The 8,054-nt window shown below is 49.7% G+C and overlaps 1 long non-coding RNA gene across 1 annotated transcript; it reads right to left on the bottom strand.

Annotated features, from left to right (window-relative positions):
- Nucleotides 1-2,673: 2,673 nt before the first annotated feature.
- Nucleotides 2,674-4,426, bottom strand: LOC119305383. The gene is made up of 3 exons (XR_005148650.1): nt 4,369-4,426; nt 3,158-3,274; nt 2,674-3,033 (listed from the first exon to the last, which is right to left on the bottom strand). It is a non-coding gene; the product is annotated as an uncharacterized LOC119305383 (long non-coding RNA).
- Nucleotides 4,427-8,054: the final 3,628 nt, after the last annotated feature.

Raw genomic sequence — 8,054 nt, 5'->3', positions numbered from 1 at the left:
GAACCGCACGCCGGTTGTTTTTCTTCAGGATCTTTGCATGAGAAGACTGAGCATGGCGTCTGTGCTCGGGTCTGTCCCTGCAGTGTCGATAAACCCAACGGCTGAGCTATGTCTGGCGGGCCGGCCCCGTTCACGTCACCTCCTGGGGTCATTGGTGTCTGGACTTCTCATGCAATAACCTTAGGAGACTCATTCGGCGCAGGCTGCCTATCTCGCAGGATTAACACAAGCTTCCCCAATCAAGAACAGGAGCAACCCGCCTTGAGGTAAGGCCTCGTGAGTCCCGTGCTGGTCACGGGTGTCCATATACACCTCCTCCAGCCCTGCCGTGCAAGCCACGTGTCAGGGCAGGGCTATACACGCCCTGGGGGCTCTCCTCAGAGGGAGCCCCCTCCCACGCACCAGTGGAAGCACCATGCTCCGTGCTGGCCGTCAACACTGCCGAGGAGCGGCTATGCCCATGCAAGAGCGGAAGCGCTATGATCCGCGCTGGTGATAAACAACTAGGGGTGGCCTCGCGGCTGCATTAACCTCACGGAGCCTCCGAGCTCAGTGACCAGCCTCACCACGCTGCTCTCCCTCGGGAGGGTAGCGCGTGGGGGCTGGGCACGGGGGCTACACTCAGGTCACGCCTGGCGTACCCCACCTCGCCAGGCCTGACGGGCCTGGTCTTCGCGCACCCCTCCCAAGCGAGAGCTCGGCGAGGAAAAGGTATGATGGTTGGTTCGTACGTCAAGGGGGACTCCTAAGCATCGCGTCTCAAGAGCCTAACTGGTCACGTAGCCCCTCACCCCCACTATAAAAAAAGACTCATCCATGACATTTTGTGCTGAACGAATTTTTTTCCTATCATACTTATGACACTTCTGTGACGATAATTGTAACAAAACTCGGTATTATCATAGATGTGGTGGACTCCTACTTCTATGACAAAAAATCATGACAAAAAATAGGCTTTTCGTCCTGGGCGGGCCAGAGACCACTACAGGAATCAGGTAATTTGCCGCCTGTGCTTCACAGACGGCAAAGACAGAATACATGACGGCAAAGAGTTTGCCGTCAACAGCAGTCGGCAAAGTGTGTCGGCAAAGGGTAAATCGGCAAAGCCATACTTTGCCGTCAGCTTTATGTCAGGCTGACGGCAAAGGCTTTTCCGTCAGTTTTCACACTTCACCGTCACTCGTTACAGCCTGAAGGCAAAGAAAAGCACTTGACGGCTTGACATCCTAACGAACGGCGTTAGATACTTTGCTGTCAGCCTACAGACGGCAAAGAGCTGAGCACTTTGCTATCAACAGCAGTCAATCTACAGACGGCAAAGAGCTGAGCACTTTGCCATCAGCAGACAAACGACAAAGTACTCATTTGCTGACAGCAAAATTCTGTACAGATTTTTAAAAAAAAACTTACCTCAACAATTCAATAGACCATATATATCACAAATATAACAGCAATGTTCCATAGAAACAAAACAAACCATAGAAAATGTCCATATATATATCATAGGGTGTCACAAAGTGTTGCATATGAGATCACAAAGTAGACTAAACCATCACAAAGTATCACATCTAGCTGGGCATCTTCAAGTCATGTACTACTCCAGGAATTAGCCTCACGACCATCAGCTCTACACACACATGCTAAACTCCAACTATGCTACTGGAAAGGAAACCACACACAACTACTCGCTATGTCGAGGAGATTAAAACACCACATCAGGTTGACTGTAGCTCCGTGCAACCAATCATCGTTGCTGCTCCATCCCTTATTCACATGCCCACTGCAATTAACCAAACAAAAAAGAGGTTCAGACATAGATTTATCTCAAATAGATTCAGACTCAAGAGCATCATTCATCATACTAAAGGGATTTTTTCAGTCGAATAAACTTGTCAAGCATATAACAGCATCCTAATAGACAAGAACCTATTGACACCAAATCTGAACTAGCCTAGTACAGGAATAAATATGACATGTACAACAGCTCCTCCTAGTACAGCTACAGCTCCTAGTACACATCATTTAGCAGGAGCAAACATGACATGCAAAACATGAGCAAGTATTTACATGCAGAGCAGCAGGAGCAAATTAAATATTTGTTAGAACCAAATCTGAACTAGCCACATACATGTACAACTGCTCGTCAGGAAAAAGAGCAATATGAGAGGAACCTAGTGGCCTCATACAATTCAATCAAGCAGTATATCAACCACAGGAATAGAAACTAGAGCAGACCATGCATAAGTTGGGGAAATAAAATCGAGTCGAGAGGGAGGGATCAACCTTACCTGGTGGTTGATCGTCGGCTCGGCCGTGGGGTCGTGTACTGCTCATCGTCCTTGTCTATTTTGTTCATGGACAGCGCCCACCCACAACAATTAAACAAAAAGGAAAAAGGTTCAGACTTTGAAATTCATCGTACTAAAGCCATTTTTTTATGTCAAACAAATAAACTTGTCAAGAACTTGACACTCTGAATAAGACACCCCCTTATCATCTAAATCTTGAGAAATCAGAGGCCCAAAGAAAAAACTTCCAAAATAGTAAAACAAAAAGAATATTAAGATAACTGGTTATGTAATAACATGCAACACAAATCGTACACAAACTAGTGAAACTGTTGCATGAGATGAAAAGTAGCCAAGATTACATGAACTTGAATCCATGGTTGCTGCATGTTATCAAATAGAATCAACTGCAATTTTCTCATAACAATTCATATTCTGGTTTCTGTATTGGATAAACAGTGAACATATGCAAGAGCCATTTGCTTCATACCCATTACTGCTGGAATCAGTAGTTAATACTATCTTCTATTATTATTTCACTCAAGGAGATAAATAAATGAAGTTTTGGCAGTAGTGCAGAGGCAAAAGGAGAAATAAAGAGGGAAATAAAGAGGCAAACTGAGAACACATCCAACACAGGAGACCTTAGAAGCAAGAATATTCAGCTGGATTCCTATATTATAGAGCATCCTTACTGTACTGAACTCTCCGTCTTCCTTCTCCAATTTCAAAATCAAGGGCGGTGCTGCAAATAAACAGTTCAAGAGAGAAGAGAAAGAAGTTACAAACTCATATACCGGTTTATCAAAAAAGTGTCAAGCAGTGAGGTTTACATGGCCATATAGAAGTAAGATCACAGCAGTATATACCTTCCAACTCTACCAGCAACACGGCCATGGGACTTTGAGGAAAAACTCAAAATAGGATGTATGTCGGGGCAGTGCTTGACCCTATACTTATATAGTAACTTCACCATGGATGCATATCTGTCATGCATGCAAGCAGCAGGTCGGCCAAGAGAAAAATTGTGTTGGATGTAGGAAAGGTAAATCATAACACAAGAAAACCATGGATACATGTATTAACAAATGCCATTAGGAGCGTGACCAGCAGCAAAATAACATCAAAGGAAGAAGCTTGAATGATACAAAACAGGAATTGAAATACAGTGCATTTTCCAAAAGGATACTAACCCCAAAGCCCATAATTAATCAACCCATAAATATTAAAATAAAAAACAGAAGCCTCCTACGTGCATAGATAATAAGACCTAACATGGCCAATGGCAAGGAATTGCCTCACAGCGTATCATGACATCAATGAGAACAAGGCATCTGTTTCGATCGCATAGATCCTTCCTCAATCATTAAGTATATCATAAAAGCAGGAATACCAAACCTGAAAGTCTGTGAGGGATGACAAAATACTAATTGGCATTGTACATTTATTTTCACTAAAGTGATGACACAACCCAGAGCCTACCCGTGTCTCAATTCTGATAAAGTGTGTAATCAGAAAACTATTTCAGTTCTGTAGAGCAATCCAAACCATGTACCCCCATCTACTCGTTGTAGAAAGATTACCCGCTCATGAGAACCTGGACAGCAATAAAGAAACCAATTGGAGATTATCGAGTTCATCTTATACTTCCTGGATCCATGGGAGCACAGACGACAAACATATAATGTGTAACCTTGTAGAGAGGTGTTGTGATAGGTGTTACATATAATTAGTTGTGTGGATTTGAACTGCAGACATACCTGGATACAACCAAAGTAATAACTATGCATTGATAAAGAGAAGAGTATGGTTGTTTAATGCCCCTGCCAAAACATGAACATCCTCTTGCCAGAAACAAATAGTAGAAGGGAGCAGTCATAAATTATTATTATTTAATAGAAGGAGCAGTCGTAATTGTTGTGCCCAAAGATGTATTTTGTACCATTATTGAGAATACATATTTTAAGAACATCAATCTCATAATATAACACAGGAAATAATTTGAATGCAGAGTACTCCAACATAGAACATACAACCCTAGGATTAACTGCATAGAATGAAGGGAAGGGAAGGGTCGGACCTGTCCTTGACGAGCTGCTCCATGGCGTGCCTCTCCTCACGAGCACAAGCAGGTCCTATCCTGGCGCGGATCTGGCCGCCGCCAACATGGCCGGACGGCTAGGGTTGGAGGAAGGGAGGCCATGGTGGTGCTTCTGCTGCTGGCCGCACCTACAGAGACGGCGAGAGACGGGGGGGGGGTCAGAGAAAGAGTCAGAGAAGAGAAGGGGAAGTAACACCGTACCGGCGTCGTCGAGGTAGCCACCGTCGTCGTCGTCGCCGTCTGTCACCATGGCCCGGCGTCTAGGGTTTCCAGTGCGAAGAGTGAGGGAGGGCGGGCGGATCTGAGCGCGAAGAGTGAGGGAGGGTGGGCGGATCTGAGTGCGTGAGGGAGGGAGTGAGCTAGGGTTTCGGGCTAGCGGCGGCGGGCGTGGGGGGAGGCCACCAGAGGAATCGGGGCAGAGAGGAGAGAATGAGAGAGAGGGCCGACTCGGGCAGAAGCTTTGCCTCCTCAGCGGATAGGCTGGTGGGCCAGTGCGCCGAGGCCCAGTGGCCCATATGGCCTTTGCCGTCAGTCCCCAGTAACGCACAGACGGCAAAGACGGGCTCCCATTTTCCCACCGTCACCTGCATTCATTTTGCCGTCTTCAAATCTTTGCCGTCAGCTAACATCTGTCTTTGCCATCAGCTGGAAACAAACACAGACGGCAAAATATGCATTTGCCGTCAGCAAAACAAAAATAGACGGCAAAGTATATCTTTGTCGTCGGTTGTTCTTTGCCGTCAACCACTGACGGCAAAGTATGTCTTTGCCGTCTGCCCCGATGAAAAGCTGACGGCAAAGTGCAGTACTGACAGCAATTAGCTGATTCCTGTAGTGGACGCAGCTGCATGACATTCTTTGGGTTGTCCATGACAGAAAAAACCGTGGTAGAAGCGAGGGCGAGGAAAATTTTGGGAAGTTCCCGGTTACAGTGGGTAGTCGGGGGCCAAGCGATGCGCGTTCCTCTCGTACACATACGCGCGTGTGTGCGAGGTGTTGGGCTCTAACTGAACCCGAGCGAGGCGTCGCCTAACTGAACCCGAGCGATTGCACTGCAGGCTATGCGTTACTAAACCCAAGCGATCGATCGATGGTTGTTAACTGAACCCGATCGAGCGATTCCTTCGCTACTACTACTAACTGAAGCCGATCGATGCTGCCTATGGATGAACAGTGAGTGTTGCGGGGGGTTTGGATGAACAGTGAGCGGTGGGGGTGGATGAACAGGACCCCGTGGTGTTGCCTCTGGATGAACAGGACCCCGATCGATCGAGCCAGTTGGGGATGGATGAGGACCCCGTGGAGGGCTGGATGAACAGGACGACCCCGTGGAGGGCTGGATGAACATTAGACGGTGGAGGGGTGGATGAACAGTAGCCCATGGAGGGGTGGTTGAACAGGAGCCCATGGAGAGGGGTGGTTGAACAGTAGCCGGTGGAGTAGCGCATGGTGGAGGCTGGATGAACAGGAGCCCGTGGATGAACAGTCACAGGTGGAGGCTGGAGGAGGTTGACGGTGGATGAACAGTAGCCTGTGGAGGCTGGAGGAGATCGACGGTGGAGATGAACAGTATCCCGTGGAGTCCCGTTTTGCGGTACGCCACACCCCTCCCAATGAACAGGACCCCCGTTTCGATCGTAGCGCTCCAACACAAGTCCATTTCCTCCGTTTTGCGGTACGCCACACCCCTCCCGATCAACAAGACCCCGTTTCGACCGTAGGAGGTCCAACACAAGTCCGTTTCCTTCGTTTTGCGGTACGCCAGACCCCTCCCGATGAACAGGATCCCGTTTCGAACATGGCCGGTCGAACACAAGGTTGTTTCCTCTGTTCTGCAGTACGCCAGGCCTCGTTTCCATCGGTTGTTCCGTCCAAGCCGGTTGGCTCCCACGCGTTCCGTTGCCTCCCGATGAACACGACGCATTCCGTTGCCTCCCAATGAACACGACACATTCCGTTGCCTCCCCATGAACACGACGACGACACAGTTTCTCCGTTCCGACCCAGCCATGTACATGAGCCCTGGATGTACGTATGCGCGAGTAGGTGTTCGAGACCCCGCCCGTATGTACGTATGTGGCCGTAGTTTCTTTCTTGCACACTGGCCACTGTACGTATGTGTACATGCTACGTACGCGCCTCTACTACGACACGTGCGCGCCTCTACATCGACCAGTATGCACGTACACATTCATGACCAGAATGACAACGCTACGTACGCTTCGACCAGGTGGGTCCTGACTGTTAGGCACTTCCTTGTGTGCAAAGATGTAGCTGGTGGGTCCCAGCAGTCAGGGGGCAAATTGTTTTTTTTGCCCGGACGCATTTCCTTGCGTGCGAATATGTAGCTGGTGGGTCCCAGCCATCAGGGGGGAAACGTTTTTTCGTGAAATATGGTGGCTCGTCTGATGGGTCCCTGCTGTCAGGTGGAGGAATAATTATTTTGCGCGTAATAAGGAGGCACTTCCTTGCGGCCGCCGTGGACCCAGCTGTCAGCCTCTCCATGTACAATACTCTTCCGATGGAAGTCATTCCTTGACCATGTTGACCACACCGCGCGGAGAGCACCAGGGCGGTGGACGATGGCGAGGCCTAGGAAGGGGACGACGCGTAGCCAGGGAAGACACGGCAGTGAAGCCCGCGCGGAGAGGAGTACAACGGTTCACTGGTTTGGCTGCGGTGTGAGGCTGCCGTCGATGCAGGGCTTGGCCAGCGGTGGGAATAGTAGGGGGCGGTGAGGCCTTTGCGGCAACACAGCCGGCCACGGGAGGCAGGAGCATGTGGCATGACCGGCGCTGCTTTGGGCGGCTGGAGCAAGAAGACCAGAGGTTGAAGAAGCACTACGGTCGTTGGATGGACATTGTACGGTCACTAGAGCTAGAATCGTTCATATTGACTAAGTTGACAAAGCCCTCTGTCCCCGTCAACTTAGTAGTCCCACAAGTCAGCCTCCCACCAAGGTGGGTCCCAGCTAGCAGGGGAGTATTCATTTTTTTTGTGCGTAATAAGGAGGCACTTCCGGTGGGTCCGAGCTGACAGCGGGGGGAACGTCTTTTTCGTGAAATATGGTGGCCCGTCCGGTGGGTCCCAACAGTCAGGGGGAAACATTTTTTTTGCGAAATACGGTGGCCCATCCGGTGGGTCCCTGTTGTCAGGTGGAGGAATAATTATTTTCCGCGTAATAAGGAGGCACTTCCTTGAGGCTGCCATGGACCCAGCTGTCAGCCTCTCCACGTACAGTACTCTTTTGATGGAAGTCGGTCATTTACCACATTGACCACGCCGCATCGAGAGCACCACGGCGGTGGACGACGGTGAGGCCTAGGAAGGGGACGACGCGGAGCCGGGGAAGACGCGGCAGTGGATGCCCACGCGGAGAGGAGCACGAGGGTTCACTGGTTCGGCTGCGGTGTGAGGCTGTCGTCGCTGCAGAATAACAAGGGGTGTGGGTGAGTGGAGGGATGGCCTGGCCAGCGGTGGGAGTAGTATGGGGGTAGTGAGGCCTCCATGGCAGCACAGCCGGCAACAGGTGGCAGGAGCAGGCGGCATGACCGGCGCTGCTTTGGGCGGCTGGAGCAAGAAGACCAGAGGTTGAAGAAGCACTATGGCCATTGGATGGACATCATACGGTCACTGGAGTATTGACTAAGTTGACAAAGCCCTCC

The sequence above is a fragment of the Triticum dicoccoides genome, chromosome 5B, assembly GCF_002162155.2.
Source record: "Triticum dicoccoides isolate Atlit2015 ecotype Zavitan chromosome 5B, WEW_v2.0, whole genome shotgun sequence".
In the NCBI taxonomy this organism is placed as follows: domain Eukaryota; kingdom Viridiplantae; phylum Streptophyta; class Magnoliopsida; order Poales; family Poaceae; genus Triticum; species Triticum dicoccoides.
This window is presented reverse-complemented; position numbering and strand designations above follow the sequence as displayed.